The sequence below is a fragment of the Uranotaenia lowii genome, chromosome 3, assembly GCF_029784155.1.
Source record: "Uranotaenia lowii strain MFRU-FL chromosome 3, ASM2978415v1, whole genome shotgun sequence".
NCBI classification, from domain to species: Eukaryota; Metazoa; Arthropoda; class Insecta; order Diptera; family Culicidae; genus Uranotaenia; species Uranotaenia lowii.
In genome coordinates, this window is record NC_073693.1 from 259,007,568 (window position 1) to 259,026,547 (window position 18,980).

At 33.5% G+C, this 18,980-nt stretch overlaps 1 protein-coding gene across 1 annotated transcript in view; it reads left to right on the forward strand.

Annotated features, from left to right (window-relative positions):
* Positions 1 to 18,980, forward strand: part of LOC129753343 (uncharacterized) — a 783,315-nt gene that overhangs the window by 31,966 nt on the left and 732,369 nt on the right. The window lies entirely within an intron of this gene.

Consider the following 18,980-nt stretch of genomic DNA (forward strand, 5'->3'; position numbering starts at 1 on the left):
AAGATGGTACACTGCGTTGAAACGATCACAACATTTATCTATGGGATGGTTTCGGCCATGTGCAGTACGTGAAAAGGTATCCAGAGGAACTGACGTTGTCGTAGTGTCCTCGTTGATATGTAAAGGTTGACGCGTTCCAATACGTAAGCAGAGTCAATACGAGAGAAGCAATGCTTGTCAGAGCACACCTTTGCTCGTACGGCGGAAGTCGAAGTGGTTCGTTCCAAGGAAGTCGCCGGAGAGCGTACCTAACGAAGCTTCGCTGGACACGTTCATGTCGGTAGTAGTGTGTACTCTGAGTAGGAGCCCATACCTGAGCGGCGTATTCGATAATGCTACGAACCGAAGAGCAGTACACTGCTTCCAGTGCATAGACGTCGTCGAAGACTTTCGTGCTACGACGCAAGAATCCTAATGCAGCAAAACCCTTCGCAGACGTGAGCGCGATGTGTTTAGCGCATGTTAGTTTGTTGTCAATTTTCACTCCTAGGTCGAGAATGGATTTGACATTCTTCAATTTTGAACCCGAGAGTTGATATTCGATGTTGACTGTGTTACGTGCACGAGTGAAGTTGACTATCTTGCATTTTTTGGCGTTTGCCGTCATTCCATTTAAGCGGCACCAGTCTTCTAATCTGCCATTTTGTAAGGCAAGACAGTCAACGGAACTGCTAATTCTTCTGAACAGCTTCCAGTCATCAGCATAAAGCAGAGTGTCGGATTGAAAAGTATTACATAGGTCATTCACTAAAACTATGAACGGAAGGGGTCCAAGGTGACTTCCCTGCGGTACTCCAGATGGGGTGTCAAAAGTTCGTGATCTTGAATTCCTAATTTTCATGAAAGCCTGTCGGTGCAACAGATAAGAGGCAATTCAATCAAGTGACCAAGCTGGAAACCCTAGGCGATCCATCTTTGCAAGGAAAATTCTGTGCGGGACACGGTCAAAAGCTTTTGCAAAGTCAAAATAGACTGAATCCACTTGACAACCTTTCTCCAGACTATTACTCAGGAAACTAACGTAACACAGACAATTTGGAAGGATGCAAAGGTGACCTCGGTCCTTATGCACAAAACCAATCTTTCATCATCCCTTTCTATTTTTCTATTTTAGATCTTAGCCTTAAAAATTTTTAAATAGGCTGACTCACTTCCCAACTCTCCCAGTAAACATAACATCGCATTAGGAATTATAACTCAAGTCGTTAATAACGGTACTGCAAATCGCAATCCCTACAAAATATGCAAAATATCGTAAAAATGGTTACTTAAAGTCGGAGCAAATAATTTAAATCGGATATGATAAAATTTCAGATGTTACAGATTTTTTTGTCGAATTCGCTTAATTTGTTCTCTCGCGTGGACTTCAAGTGAGAGAAAAGCCTTTTTGTTCTCTCTGCAATTAGAAATGCATACAGTTTTTTTCAATTTTATGGCGTAATTGAAAGAATATTAGAGTTTGTTTTGATTAGGTCGCATGAACCGATCTAAACAAAATTGAGTTATTGGCTGCACACGATTGATTAACATATATTCCATGTTTGCTGGAAAGTTGGTTTCATTTTATCAATTTATAACTTTTACAAAATGTTTTGAATTTTGGACGAATAATAACTTTTATATTTTTGAGTGCAAACCATTTTTTTTCGATTTTTTTTTCATCGCCGTTTTTCGCCGTGCATGCATTATGACGCAAGATAACAATTCGTTGAGTTGGTATTTGCGTCGTTGTGCATCGTCGCGAAAAGTGCTAAGGCAAGTGATAGGAATTCACGGAAAATTACCAAAAATTAAAGTAAACTGTTTGTTTTGATTAGGTCGTATGAGCCATTGGACATGTTTTGAGAAAATCAATGTTGAAGTTATGAATCACATTTTCGATTATAATTCTATAAAAGCTGGTTCAGTTCATCTGTAATTTTATAAGTCAACGTAAAAATAGACGCAGAACTTACTGTTGTACTAGAAATTGAAGTTAATTAAGTTTTAAGCAATGAAGATACTTACGACCTCATGCATTTTTTTATTTTACACATTTGATTCGAACAAGTTATTCGATTGCCTGAAATCTTCAGTTATTAATTCGGATTTGATGAAAGAAATACTTTAAACAACATAATCCTTTCAACCCGTACGCGGAAATAACCCTTTCAAGGGAGCCTGCAATTTTTGCTTTCTGGATGTGAACTTTGGAAATTCACTTGGACATTGGCCGATCGAGGTGTGCAAAAAAGTATACATAACTTTCAACTATTGTGGCTGCCTCTGTATTAAAAAAAGTAGCTATTCACTAAATCAGAATTAAAGCTTATTGTACTCACCTGAGACCAATTTACAGCGTCTCACCAGGCCATAGGATCGCTTATATCTAGAGTTTGTTTTGATTAGGTCGTATGAGCCATATGGCGTGTTTGGATAAAATCGCTGTTGAAGTTTTGAAACACATTTTTAATTCTAGTATTCTGAACAACACCAACAGCACTTTGGAAATTTCGTATGCGATGTGAAAAAAGATGAAGAACATGCTAGTGCTTTCGATATAGCCATTAGTTTTGTTTTTTTCAGTAAAGATCTTCTTACGACGTTTGGCAATACCTTTTTGGCACTAACGTCGTTTTGAAAAAACTCAAAATTTCATCTTAATTTGATTGATCTTTTCTTAATATCTGTTATTCCCATGTATATTATTGATAAACTGAAGTTTAACGTGATAGGAAGCAGAAGTGTTACCTGGAAACATCCGGTCAGTGCTGACTGGAATTGTTGACTGCGTCAGACTGTCCATCGGAAATGATCCTAGTCGACTAATATTGCTGGCTGCTGCGATGATCGTTCAAGGAGTGCGGAGGCTTATTCATAAAACCGCTTACTATTTTGGCCACCTCTTTGCCCTCTGTGAAAATACGAAGCTAGTATTTTGCCCAGCATAAATTGAAGTTTATAAAACTTACCTAGCATATTAGAGCCATCTTTTTAACAATACAGCTTAAACTATACTGCTAACAACTATCTCCGATAGAATTTTCCAACTTCTTTATACTTAACGAAGCTTTTTCTGGAAAAATGCAGAAGGTCGCTTAAACCACTATTCCGAACTGCTGCTTTGCGACTTTTTGCATACACGGCAATTTAGTGCGATGCAAATAGTCGTTAAAACCAAATTGCACGCGAAAACGAGAAAGTCATTATGCGTCTTAATTTCAAATCATGTTCTAAAATTTATTCTTTGATCAAATGAATCCAAATTTTTACCTAACGTAGAATACATGTTTTTCAATCGTTTGCAGTAACTAACTCAATTTTGTTTATGTTGGTTCATACGACCTAATCAAAACAAACTCTAGATATCACTCCTACTGACAGTATTTTTTGCTTGGAAATTATTGATACTAACCGAAGAATTTTTCGCGACGATGCATAACGTCGTAAAACCAACTCGTCAAAATGTTTATTTTGGAACCTTTTGCATCCCGGCAATGAACTGTAGCTTTAAACGACGCAAAAACCAAAATGGACTCAAAAATTAGAAAGTTATCATACGTCCTAAATTCAAATCAATTCGGTAAAATTATTCGTTGATCAATTGAAACCAAATTTTTACCGATCACAGAATTTATTTTTGTCAATCGTTTGCAGTAGATAACTCAGTATTGTTTATATTAGTTCATACGACTTTATCAAAACAAACTCTAGATAAAGTTTTTTTTTATGTGTGAGCAGGGAAAAGCCCCTGGGAGTGTAGCACTTTTCAAGCCACTTCTCCCAAAGGCATAAAACCTCCTCATCACTTCTTTATTAATTTTTTTTTCTAATATTTTTTCTAATGGTGTTGTGACAATGTTTTCGGGTGAGTTTACTAAAGTTTACTTTACGTTGTGAAAATAGCCAGTATTCTATTTCTTTTCAGAGGCAACCTGAGTATTTAAAGCATTCTTTGAATGGTGATCGACAGCGCAGGTAGTGATCTGAAAATTCCTATAGTGAATCCCCAAACAAACAGTTTCATCAAGCAAAAATTTCGGATGCCCTTGGGCTAAAACTTTCGAGACCATGTTGAGTGGGTAATTTTTTCTTATGTTCCTTAAAGTTATTTCGAATGACCTTGAAAAGTTTCCGGCAAATGGCATCAAAGTTACGGAAAAATGACGTCTGAGCAAAATTAACAAAAGAATTTAGAATGTGATTCGATACTTTAAAAGCGATTTTCTAAAATCTCGTCAAATGGCTCATACTACTTTATCAAAACAAAATCTAGAATTGTCCAAGCAAAGCTGCTTCTATAATGATTTCTCTGGCTGCGGTTAGCATGCGTTGAGTGAGAGCAAAAACTTTTACTTTCTTGTATTCTTTTAGTACGTACGAAAAAGGTGTCGAATATCGGAGCGCCGATGTGGTCTAGTGGATAGGCTGGCGCGAGTCTGGTTTTGATATGCCAGGCGTACTTGGTTCGATTCCCGGTATCGCTAAAAAAACTTTTGGGTTTGAATCCCTTAAGTGGCCGACAGGTAAGATGTGTTTTCTTATATAACTGACTATATAATAAAAGAATGTTCAATCAGTTGCCAGCTGGCCAGATATATACACTAGACTGGCCCAACTTTGTATGAGATGATTTTTACAACATTTTTTTCAACACGGCACCCCCTAGATTGGTGCATTTAGGTGAAAAAATGTCTTTCTGAAAGTTTCAGGTCATTTGGAAGAAGCACGAGCTGGCGCAAAGTAATTGAAATTTGTATGGAGATTTTCGGCAAAATGTATGAAAAATCGACATACTTTCACTCTTTGTGTTCTAAAATATGTTCTCAGTACGCTAGAAAGCTCAGAATTTCAGGAATTGTAGTTCAACCAATGACAAAAAAGTTTCTAGAAGATAGTGACGCGATACGAGTTGACTGTGATGAGTTATCCGCAATTGAATGTGTGATTTTTTCGCATTTCATTGATATATCGTGAACGGTGTATGGGCTAATAATAATCGCACTAACCTGTTCGCATCGTCGCACAATGCAGCAGTTTGTAGTTTTTCAAACCATTCTTTAAACTTTTTGCAAAGAAATCTATTATATAAAATTCTCTTGTAACGGTGTTTGTAGTACTACTCCTCCGAAATTACCCAACCGATTCAAATGAAATTATTTTTAGAATATTCTGTGGGCATGCGAATCGGTTTATATCGAATAAAAACAACAAAAAGTCGCATTAATTGTCCGTAATCATTAAATTTGTAATAAATTGAATCAAATTAAAGTCATGGCCTTCAATTTTTTCGAGATTTTCTTTACTTTGGGCGCCGGGCGGGTGGTTTGTTTTTCGTCTCTATGGTCAAGGCGTCGCAAGCAAACGTCGAAGGAGGTTAGTAACTATGGCATAGCATACTGTTTAGAGGGAATATTTGGGCGCGCATTTCTCAACCAAGCATAATTCCGATGCACGTGGTGACCACATGAAGCCTAGATGTGTTTTTTCTTCTTGATTCCTAGATCATTTGTACAGCACATATGTAGTAATGAATGACGCCCAGATGTGACCTAGATTAATTTTTTGCCGATCAAATCAAAACCATTCAAACGATTTGAAAAAATTAAAACTTCAATTCGTGTTATTTCAAGAAGGAATTGTTGTCTAAATAATATGAATTTAGTACTGATGCGTATGAAATAATGGTATGACTCTTTGCGGATATTTGAAAAAAGAAAAGTGGAAAGACTTGGTTTATAATCCAAAACGCTAGAAATATTTTTCAAACATGTACAAATGTGCTCAACAGAAGTTGTATCATGCGTCATTAAATTTATAGAACAACCACAAAATCCGTTGCAAATGAACAGACACATGAACTGAACAAGAGCCTGTCCTTTAAAATGGATTATATAAGATTGATGTTCATTTGAAGGCCGAATGCAAAGAAATACAAACGTTCAACATTTACAAAAAATGTATACATGATTTCTAAATTTATAAATGGTGGGCCCAAATTAACAATCTGACTAAAGAAACTTAACTTATTTTAAAATCATTCACCAAAAAACTGTTTACAGGTTCCCTGTTTGTTTACACAAAATTCAAGTTCGTACTTAATATAAATGTGTGTTTTTGTTTAACATATTCTGGTTACGTAGATGAGACTTTAGATCCGATTTTTTGTTGAAATTTTTTTTTGTGATTAATATTTCAGAAGCATAATTTTTTTGAAAGCAGAAGCTGATTTTTTTTTATTTTGATTAGTTTTTGGTATGACCTTAAAGTGTTGAAAATAATATTAACTCCTGTCATTTCACACGGTGAAACAAGTGGCAATGCGCCTTTAAGTCATGAAACATATTCCAATTTTTCTCTAAAATAGTCAGATAGGGTTTCCCGAGTGTTAAATCTGAACGGATATTTAAAATTTTTAAATGTCGAGGTAAATTTACATGAAAATTTCCAGAAAAAAGAATAAACTCATGAAATCATCGTAGCCTTGAAACATTAGTTCTTTTTTATGTATTTAATTTTTTAAAACCTGCGTTCCAATTAAATCTTATTGAATCTTGAAAATATCACATAATCTTAAACAGAATCGCAAATCACCTTCAACACTGTTTAGGAAAATTTCAAATAAGACAACAATGGTTTGAATTGGCAGGTATGTATTTAAGGATAAAAAAGAAGTTAAAAATGCTTTAATTCGGTTGAATAACAAAAAATTTAATCATATCTTTTCTCCTTTCAAAACCAAATTAAATTCCTTTGAATATTAACCCAATAAATCAAGACTTCTTGATTTAATAAGAATATTTTGCTAAAAAAAGGGCGAACCTTTTTTGGGACATGATTTTGATGAAAATATGGATATAAATAACCCCTGCTTCCAAATGTGAGGAAAGTGAAGCTGGAAAGTTTGAAAAAAATCATCTCTAATGTTTTTATTTCTTCAGTTCTAAAAAATATACCATCAAAAGCTACTCGGGAGCTAAAAGTGCTGCGCTAGGCAGAATATTGAGCAAACACTCCAAAAATTGTCCCAATATTCAAAATTCTTCTTCCATAAAGTTTCATATGCAATAAATTCCAATAAATGAGAAATTTTTGATAACGATTTAAACTTTAAAGTGAACTCGAGCAAAGCGAAGTCAATCAACTAAATTGTATACAATAAATGAAACATAGATATAATCAACATATGTTATTTATGGAACAAGTTATAAAGAGTGGATTTTTTTTAGCATGAGGTTTGCCAAGTTTGATGGTAACGTTGAGTGCTGAAAAAATCGAATTTGCAACGGGAAGCTGATTCCTGATATCATTCGGCAATATTCAAAGCATCCGAATAAAAGAAATGTAAATGAAAAAGATTCATGTAAGAAGTATGTAAAATTTATTGGAGATATTTATTGAATAATCAGTTAAAAGACCCGTAGAATTGAGTTAAAATTCCTAGATTTGATTCCGATATAATTGAGCGGGCCAATTCGAGCAAACGGAAAAGATGGATATGTTTAAAAACTAGGGCATGTTCAAGAAAGCGAGACGATTAACAACTCAAGATGCTTTGATGCTTTTTTTAAGTCAAACAGCGAAAAAAAAATTGAAATAGACGCCAAGTTTAAAATGGTAAGACGAAGTTTACCGGGTCTGCTAGTCTATATATATAAAAATGAATGTTTGTCTGTCTGTCTGTTCCCTATAGACTCGGAAACTACTGAACCGATCATCGTCAAAATTGGCATCCGAGGGTTTTTGGGGCCGGCGGTGGTTTCTATAATAGTTACAACTCCATCCGACTTAAGGAAGGAGAGGCTTCCATACAAAATTTGTAGTTTTTCGAAACAAATTAAAGTCATGATATCCATTTTCTTGAGATTTTTTTTTTCCTTTGGGCGGTTTGTTTTTCGTCTCTATGGTCGAGGCGTCGCAAAAGGAAAGTAACCCAGGCATAGCATACTGATCAGTAGGAATATTTTGGCGCGTATTTCTCAACCTGGGGTTTGTTTTTCGTCTCCATGGGCGAGCAAACGTCGACGCAAGAGGATAGTAACCAAAGCACACTGTTCATTGATTGCTGGAAAATTTAACAATAAGGCGCCTGTTTCTCAAACACGTGGGGCGATATGCAACCTAGATGTGTTTTTTTCTTGCTTATTTAATTTGTACACAGCACGTGGTAATAAATGACGCCTAGATGTGACACGGATTGGTATTTAATCAATCGAATCAAAACCAATTGAAAGATTTGCAAAAATGCTTCCAAATTTAGTTCGTGTTAATTTAGGTAGCAGTCGACTTTTCATTCAAGGAACATTAGAACATGTTCAAACGTTCAACTTTATCTGTTAAAAAAAATTAAAAATTATGTTTTCTTCTAGAAATTTTTACTTCGGCCCAAATACACAACTGAAACGATTTTAGAAATGAAAATGGGAGCTTTTTATTTTAAATAATTCTGTAAAAACCATCGTACTTTTTGCTTACATACCAATTCAAGTACGTACTTAATATGAAAAGTGTTTTTGTGTTACATGGCTGCATAAAAGAGATTTTTGATCCGCTTCGCGAGACTTTAGAACTGATATTCAACTGGACGCAAAATTTTTAAGAGAAATTTTTAGTTTACCCTTAAAATGATAAAAACAATATTCCCTTCTGTCAACTTACACGGTGGGGCAAGGGCAAACGTCGAAATTTTAAGAAATTCATCTTCAAAATGATGCAATATGTTGGAAAGACAAGAATGGGTATTCCGAATGTTGAAACTGCAGGGGATATTGAAAATTCTTAAATGTCTTTGTAAATGAAGGTCATTCCCTTTGAACAGCATTCGTTAAAAGTGGAGTAACAAACATAAATTTATATTGCAGGAATACTGCAGATATATCAGTGAAACTTGATAGAACAAAAACAGGAATTCGTATTAAATCCATTTTAAAGCCATTACTCTGACGCATCTGAAAATGAGCTTTGCATTGACACTTGCCCCAATATACGGGACAAATGTAAACTTAGCCTACATTTGACTTTCAAAGAGAAAATAAAAAAAACGCTGAGAACTTATTTAGTGATGCAACTGATATTTTTTTAAATATTTATATGTTTACCGTAGTAAATTTATTTAAAAAAAGAAATTTGCACTGTATTTAATACATAACTAATTTAATATATTTTTGATTACCATGATAAGTGTTGTTTGTTAAATTTGCCTACCTTCTTCAAGCAGTGGGGGACGAAATTGAAAAAGATGGGAGAGCTCCCATGTAAATTTAAGATAAAGAGCTTTTCAAAGAGGGGACCATATTTAAAAAGGTTTTTTTTGGTACAAAGTACAAATTTCAGATCTTGAAAAACGAGTTTAGAGATCAGTAAATAATATATACCATCTTTGGATTGCTATTCAGAACTGCAGCTGCAGCTCTCATTTCAAAGTTGTTGGTTCTGAAGTACGATGAGGTTTGATTTAAAACAATGCTCTCTAAAATCTAAATTTTTACAAAACATTTATTTCCGGAAGGTGTAGCAAAGCACAACGGGTCAGCTAGTTTTTTTATAAAATAAGCTACAACTTTGCCCAAGACACAAACTTTCTATCTGTAATTCACATTGTGTGACAATGCGATCAAGTTAGTACTAATAATTCACCTATACACCGTTCATAATATATCCATGAAATGCGAAAAAATCACACATTCAATTGCGGATAACCCACCATTGTCAACTTGTATTGCGTCACAATCTTCTACAAACTTGTTTGTCATTGTTTGAACTACAATTCCTGAAATTTTGAGCTTTCTAGCGTACTGAGAACATATTTTAGAACACAAAGAGTGAAAGTATGTCGGTTTTTCATACATTTTGCCGAAAATCTCCATAAAAATTTCAATTCCTTTGCGCCAGCTCGTGCTTCTTCCAAATGACCTGAAACTTTCAGAAAGTCATTTTTTCACCTAAATGCACCAGCCTAGGAGGTGCCGCGTGAAATATAAAGATTTTTTTTGTTATGGGCCAGTCTAATATACACGGATGCCGGAATACCTGTAAGTAAACTAGCCCACCTGATTGATTCGTTCTTCCAAAATATATACTTACATCAACACAATACATTCATCCATGACAGTTCATACGAAGCCATGGGGTCCGGGTATGGTGTACGCGTTGCATTGGAGTTTTGTCGAACTTAATAATCTAAAGAATGAATGTGAGCACATACTTAGGCAGAAACTGCGGTGAATCCGTGCACCCATGGTGGATAACCAACATACATACATACGAAAAAGGTGTCGAATATCGTCCAATTAGTAAAGTTCTTATCGCATTAACCACGCTGTTTTTTCGAGTTTCATACGATCATTCTATAATGTATAAGAAATGTTTAATTAAATTGTTGAAAAATATACCTACAAAAAACTTTTCTTCTTAAATCCAGTAACAACAATTAAATATTTAGAGTCCACATTTCATATCCAAAATAGGTAGACTCTTCCAAAACTCTCCGAAGCCTAACTCCGGCTCTGACCCATAAAGCAAGTCCTCATCAGCACCGTCAGAGAGTTGTTGCAAACTTCAGCTTCAGTCAGCCAGCACACCTGTTCAGCAGACTGGCTCTGCTGTGCGAGGCTCAATCAAGACCACCCGATAACGATCGATGGCAAGTCCGTGGCAAGAAATGTGTGTGTCCGTGTACGTAATTATAGGAGCAACCTCCTTCCATTGATGGAGTTGGGGTTCGGCTGAGCTTAGAGTAGTATCTGTGGTGCAACCATGGCAAGGCCCAGACGTGGAGACAGGAAATCAAATGAAATCGAAGGTTTTTTTTCGCTGCTGTTGCTGCTTCTACTTCTACTGAACTGACATTTCTGTGACTTGTTTCGGCACTCGTCTCGATTGACCTTGTCTTCAATTTTTTGGGGGTTCCTTGCTACTAGGCCGACATCTCCGTGGAGCGAGCTCCTCCAAGTGTTGACTGTAATTATAGAATAAGCACTCTCAGTAAGAGTCGTGTTTTTCATTTTATTTTTACGGCACCCTTCGCTCTTTTTCGTACGACTCGAATCAACTGTTATGGTTCGTTGGTGATATAGAAAGTGAATGGAGGTTTTTCTCGGTGCCTCCGATTGGCACCCGAGCGGGCGGTTTCAATTGTTGTTGTTGTTGATGGTGGGGGTTGCCCTTTGGCTTTCGGGCATCACGCTCCACGAACAGACATTGTTGGAATGCCACTTTCGGCTTGGATTGGAAGCGAGCGAACGGCGGCAAATGCCAACAAGCTGATTTGTGTCGGAATAAGTTTAGTTTGGTAGCCCGGGATGGTACTGTGATTTGTAGACTAGAAATAAATCTCTGATGGACGATGAATTGAAAGTTTTTTTTTGTTGGGGAATGGTGGCGGCGAGTGACGTACATTACATTGAATCGACAGGGGAGCAGTTTGAAACTGTGTGGAAGATTTCGAATGATTTATGGCGAACAATTGTTTTGGCAATTGAAGCTACAAGCATTTTCTATTTTTAAAAGGTAATCACTGAAAAAAAAAAATCTGTAAAAACTTTCTTAATTTTATTGATTTAGTTGAAATTTTTACCGGTGATGTTAAAACAAATGATGATGTTTTTGATATAATACTTTCTCCCTATTATGTGTTCGGTAACATCATAATGTGTCAATTTAACCAAACGTACTATATTCAGGACAGGAACTTAATTTCGGGTTTTCCCTTAAGGGATTTTAAATTAATGATTGTTTAATTGCTTTTAAACCTTAGAAATGTTAATGTCCTTAATAAGCGTATGGTTAAAATAAAAACAAAAAATATCGTTTTAATTCCGTTTCATTTTTGTTTTTTTAGGCAGATTTAGCATCTATTAAACATATCCGCTGGGAACCAAAAGGGTATAACTATAACATAAGCTGTTAATTAGGCCGAATGATTGTTATTTCTTTTGAATTCATTTTGGTTCAATTTAAAGATATTTATCTTTGTGCTGTTTTCAAATGAAAATCACAATATTTAGAAAAACGTCAAGTGTGGTACACATCGGGTTGGCATTAAAGACCACATTATAAAAATAAGCTTTTAACATAAATGTCGGTACTTAATTTTAGGCATAATATTCAAATTTACAATAATGCTACTGAGTAATCAAGAGCACTTTAACTTAAAACTGTACCAAAAAGGGTTTACTTTACTGAAATTTGGCTGTTTCTAGAATTAATAAGAGCAATAGAGTCTGCTCGTGTTTATGAAAATGAATATTGTCGGATTGTGATATTGAATACGAAACTGTACTGCAATGTTTGTATGTAAACAACAGTCATCTAAGCTAACGGTCATGGAATTAAATCTCGACCACGGGATTCAAAGTCCTTTCTTTCTGTAGGTTGGTGGTTTGCTAAATGCTAAATGCGAGTTATCATTTCTTCGGAAAGAGTACGCTTAGAGTTAAAAATTAAGTGAAAAGAGAAGTTTCTCTGAGAAATATATGTATGTAAAGTTGCGTAAAAAAAGAACAAAATCGCTCAGAACAGCGCACAAACTTCTAACTTTGATAGGCTGCCTTTTCCGTCACAGTTGATATATTATCATTAAATTTTTATACTAGATAGTTAAAACTATCCCCGATAATTGAGTTTTCAACATTTTGCTAGCTCAAGAAAGAGGTATTCAGCTATTTTAGAAGTAGGGAAAGATGAACTTGCCTGACAAAACTAGCTGTAACTTGTCAAATTTTAATTTGTTCACGTTTTCATCTCCAAGCTTTGTGAAATTATGTGAAAAAGTACATTCTAGTATCTGGCTAAAATTTTATCAAAATCAATCAACGTAATCAAAAATTCAATCTCTTTGAATATGAGGTTGGTTTCATTTTTTTTCGAACGCAACTCCATGTACATTGTGCAATCAGTGACAAAAGTAAGTAACCAAGAACCATTTCCATCATAGTTTTGATTATTTAAATTGTTTTTTTTTTAAGTTCAGGTTCTTCGAAAGGAACATGCAATTATTTTTCTGAAAAACTATATTAATAGGGGAAAATTGAGTTAGACGGACACCATCGCAGTTTTCGTGCAGATGGGCAGTTTAGGTAGTTTGCTTTCGCATCAACCATTGAAATAAGTAAATTTCCTTCATTAAGACTGTGTTTATAGCAATCTAAAACATGCTTGCAAATTACGCTTTTTATTAAATGGTCGGGTAGAACGGACACCGTGTAGAAAAGGTACAGTTTTTGGAAAAATTACTGTAAAAGTATGAGTAACGTATTTGAGAAACTTTTTTTCCAAAACGTTTTTTTTGCTGATGCTCTTTGGCCGAAATTTGCTGATTTTTCTCCAGATGGTTTAAAAGAAGCCTAATGGAACGTTTTATCTTTGAAATCGGTTGAAATTTTCGAAAATGTTGTGTGTTATAAACTCTTTTCTATGGGGAGAAAATAACATCCAATACTGAATCCTCAAAATTTTTGTTTGTTTCGTTTACTTTTATGAGACCTTGTTTGATGTAAATAAACAAAGGGTCCCTTTCTAAAAGCTTTTTATCCTTAAGACATTGCTATTTGTTGATCAAAGTTGTAGTTTCACGTCCTAATTTTTGATTTTTTGCTAAATTTGCTAGTCTCGTGACCTTCCGTAAACTATTTTGTCAAAAAATTCTCATCATCTTTTATTTTATTTAAAAAACCATCATCAATTCCACGCATCGAAAATCGGACTATGGATATGTTAAATATGTAAACTTAATGCCATAGGATGATTCAGAACACTTTTTAAAGGGTTTCAATAGATTTTAAACCTTGAAACCAAATGGAAGAAAATCTGAAAATGCCTTGTTTACCCCTGCAGAGATTTGAAAATGAACATTTGTCGATTGAGTTTCATTGAATGCAGGATATCCTATCGTTTTCGACGGTCTGTCTTTTTTTGTAATCATATTTTAAAATGGTTTAGTTATGAAACACCGAATAGAGAAAAAGTATTTTAACTAGTTTTCGAAAATGAAACCAACGTTTGATGGTTAATAAAATTCATTAAAGTTTTCCTTAAAGGTAGCATAGGTCTTGGAGGTCAAAAAAGTTTAAATTTTCGAGTTCAATATTTCAAACAGGTTCTCAACACTTATTAATTTTCATTTTAGCCATCATTAAAAAATTATTGAAAAACAATCTTGATGGAAAATACATATAACTTATTGAATTTTTCTTGTCAATTTAAAATATTTTCAAATCAAAATATAAACCCCGTTCGATTTTGGCAGCTGCTTTTAACTAAAATAGTTTGAAATATATTTGATCATTTAAAAATAAAATTAAAAAAGTGCAAATATGTACGGGTGTTTTGCTCAGAATTGAATCGTTCTAATCTCTCACTTTTTTGCGTCTTTGTCTCAAACTTTCCAGATAAACATAAAACGTCTTTTTATGTAACAAAACTTGACAGGAATATTTATGTTTAAGAAATTTATCTAAATTTCAGAAATTTGCGTTTTGCTTTCTGTTTAACGATTGTAAGGATGAACACAAAGTTTGTTTTTACATTCAGAGATGTTTTTGATAAGAAGTTGCAATGAATTCAAATTTAAAATGTGTTTTTCCTAACAGCTGTTCAAAATCCATGAATCGATCTGAAAAGAGAAAAAGTTCTAAAGAGTGTAAGAAAAATTGACGACACTTATGAAAAAAAATATTTGAATCATGAATCAACTTTCCGAGTTTTACTGGTAAATTAAAAAAAATGGGATTTTTTATTGCAAACAGCTTTGAATTTCAAAATTGAAAACTTGTAGATAGGTATAATATAATGTCAATTATAATTGAACACCCACACTAACCTGATTCAGAATCAGTCTGGAGAAAAAGCTATTTCACGAAAGAAAAGGCTTAAGAAAAGAAACTAGATGTGAACTTGAAGCATGAAGTTCCTAATAATTTTATTAGTTCGACACTAAAGTAGCTGTTTTTCAGTGATTTAGTTTGCTTTGAATGTATTGCGGGCTAGATTTGAAAAAGATAGTACGTTTAATTTTAATAATATTTATTTTATTATATTTTTTTTGGTCTCTGATTTGTTAAACAAGTTTTTTAATGATGGATTATACAAATAATTTATTGGATTTTTCTAGTCGATTCAAAAAAAATTCAAATCAAAATACAAATCCCGTTCGATTTTGGCAGCTGCTTTCAACTAATGTACCTAGATATTAATATATTTGATCAATTTAAAATAAAAGAATACTAAAATGTACTGGTGTTTTGCCCATAATTAAATCGCTCTTATCTCTCACTTTTTCGCAGCTTTGTCAAAAGCTTTGAGATAAATTTTGAACGTTTTTATTTTTACAATTTTTGACAAGGGTATTCATATTTTAGAAATCAATTTCAAATTCCGAAATCTTGGTTTTCTTTCTGTTAAATCGATAAAACGGTTCAACAAATGTTTTTTTTTCATGCAGACATTCAGGGCTATTCTTGATAACAAGTTGCAGTAAATTCAAATCTGAGCAAAAATTAAAAAATCATAAAAATTCTAAAAGAATTGACTCTATTTACAAAAAAATAGTTTTTGAAACCAGATTTAGCATTACGAGTTTGGTAAATTTTAAAAAGTAGGTGGGAATTTTTAATTCAAACTGCTTTGAATTTCAGAATTAAAAACATGTAGGTACAATTTAAAACCAATTTTAATTGAAAACCTACAATAACCTCATTCAGAACCAAACTGAGGAAAAAGCCTATTTCATTCTAGAAAAGGCTTAAGGTTTGAAACTAGATATGAATCAGGAACATGAAGTTCTTAATAATTTTATTACTTTGGCACTAAAGTAGCTGTGTTTATGTGACTTAGTTTGCTTTGAATGTGTTGCGGCCTAGATTTGAAAAAAGATATCTAGTTAATTCCAATGTAAATATATTAAGCGTTTAAAAACACTTTAACAAGTCGATGAAATCTCATGTATATGCTTTTAAAAATGAAAACTACCAGTTACATCTTCATCAGTACAATATCCGTATTCTGGTTTCGTTTAAATTTTATAAAGCCTACATCAAAGTACGTTACAGTAGTTGAGGTTAACACACAACAACCAAAGAAATTGCTTCAAATACTCAATACTGAACTAAAAATGATTTATTGTTATCAAAATGTTCATTTTTGGAATTTTTCTACTATTTGAATTGTTTGTCATAAATGTCAAATACGATTCCTTTAAATCATGCTTATATGCATTTGCATTGTCAGAAACTGAAATTTTGCCTCAGATATGAACGGTCAACTTGAATACTCATTATCTATTATATAAAATTCTCTTGTAACGGTGTTTGTAATACTACTCCTCCGAAATGGCCCAAACGATTCAAATGAAATTATTTTTAGAATATTCTGTAGGCATGCGAATCGGTTTATATCTAATAAAAATAACCAAAAGTCGCATCAATTGTCCGTTTTAATTAAATTTGTAGTTTTTTCAATCAAATTAAAGTCATGGCTTCCATTTTTTCGAGATTTTTTTTTCCTTTGGGCGCCGGCCGGGCGGTTTGTTTTTCGTCTCCATGGTCGAGGCGTCGCGAGCAAACGTCGAGAGAGGGTAGTAACCATGGCATAGCATACTGATTGTGATTAGTGGGAATATTTAGGCGCGCATTTTTCAACCAAGCATAATTTCAATGCATGTGGTGGCCATATGAAGCCTAGATGTGTTTTTTTTTCTTGATTCCTAGATCATTTGTACAGCACATAGTAATGAATGACGCCTACATGTGATCCAAATTGATATTTTGCCGATCAAATCAAAACCATTTAAACGATTTAAAAAATTAAACTTTAATTCGTGTTATTTAAAGAGAAATTTTTGTCTGAAAAATATGAATTTAGATCTGATGCATATGAAATAATGGTATGACTCTTTACGGACATTTGAAAATAGAAAAGTCGAAAGATTTGGTTTATAATCCAATACGCCAAGAAACAATTTTCGAACATGTACAAATGTGCTTTACTGAAGTTGTATCAAGCGCCTTTAAGCTAACAGAACAACTACAAAATATATCCGTTGAAAATGAACAGACACATGAACTGAACAAGAGCCTGTCCTTTAAAATGGATTATAAAGGATTGATGTTTATTTAAAGGCCGAATTCAAAGAAGCGCAAACCTTCAACATTTACAAAAAATGTATGCATGATTTCTTAATTTATAAATGGTTGGGCCTCAACTTTTTTTTAAATCTTTCACCGAAAAACTGTTTTTAGGTTCCCTGTTCGTTTACACAGAATTCAAGTACGTACTGAACATAAACGTGTGTTTTTGTAAACAAAAACATATTTTGGCTCCATAGAAAAGACTTTAGATTCGCGTTTTTGTTGACATTTTTTTTGTGATTGATATTCCTGAAGCATATTTTTTTTTTTGATAGCAGAAGCAGATTTTTTTTGATAAGTTTTTATGATGACCTGAAAGTGTTGAAAATAATATTAACTTCTGTCATTTCACACAGTGAAACAAGTGGCAGCGCGCTATTTAGCAATGAAACATATACCTACCAATTTTTCTCTAAAATAGTCAGAAAGGGTATCCCGAGGGTTAAATCTGAAGCGGACATTCAAAAATTAATAGATGTCTTCGTTAATTGGTCTTTTGGTTAAACAGTATTCAGAAAAAAATTGAAGTACCAAGAATTATTTTATTCTGGAGAAAAACTGCAGATATATCAATGAAAGGTGATAAAAAAGACAAACAGGAACAAGTTTTAAAATCACTTTAAAGTCTTTCTTTTTCTTTTGAAAGAATATGAAAGTTGAACTGTGATGATATCCATTTGCACTTGCCCCGATGTTTCTTTTATAAAAATAACAATGTATAATAAAGAAAGACACTTAAATGTTAAAGGTTTCGAGGTGAATTTACATGAAAATTTCTAGAAAATAGAATGAACACATGAAATCATCGTAGTCTTAACAGATTAGTTCTTTCTATCTATTTAATTTTTTAAAACCTGCATTCCAATTAAATGTTATTGAATCTTGAAAATATCACATAATCTTAAATGAAATCGTAAATCACCTTCAATACTGTTAATTACAAAAAAATTAAACATATTTTTTCTCCTTTCAAAACCAAATTAAATTTCTTTGAACATTAAACCAATAAATCAAAAAACCTTGATTTATTGAGTTAATATTTTATGGAATAAAATTTGCAATTTTTGCTCCGACAAATAAAAAAAAAAGGGCCAACTTTTTTTTTAGACGTGGTTTTGATGAAAATATGGATATTAATAACCACTACTTCCAAGGGTGAGGATTGTGAACAGCAAGCTGCTTGAAAATGGTTTGTAAAATATCTTCTCTAATGTTTTTTATTTCTTCAAATCTAAAAAATGTACCATCCAAAGCTGTCTGAAGCTAAAAGTGCTGCGCTAGGAAGAATATTGGGCAAATACTCCGAAAATTGTCCCCATATTCAAAATTCTTCTTACATAAAGTTTCATATGCTATATATTCCAATAAAAGAAAAAAAAATTGATTTCGGTTTCAACCTTAAAGTGATCTTGAGCAAAGCGGAGTAAATCAACTAAATGGTATACAATAAATGAAACATAGATATAATCAACATATGTTATTTATGGAACAAGTTACAAAGAGTGGATTTCTTATAGCATAAGGCTTGCCAAGTTTAATGGTTACGTTGAGTGCTGAAAAAATCGAATTTGCAACGGGAAGCTGATACCTGATACCAATTCGGCAATATTCAAAGCATCCGAATCAAAAAAATGTAAATGAAAAGTATTCATGTAAGATTGATTGGAGCAAATTTTTTGATAATTTATGAATACCCGTAGAATTGAGTTAAAATTTTTAGATTTGATTCCGATATAATTAAGCGGGACAATTCGAGCAAACGGAAAAGTTGGATATGGGAAAAAACTAGGACATGTTCAAGAAAGAGAGACGATTAACAACTCAAGATTTGTTGTTTTTTTGAAGTTAAACAGCGAAAAAAAAAATGGAGATAGACGC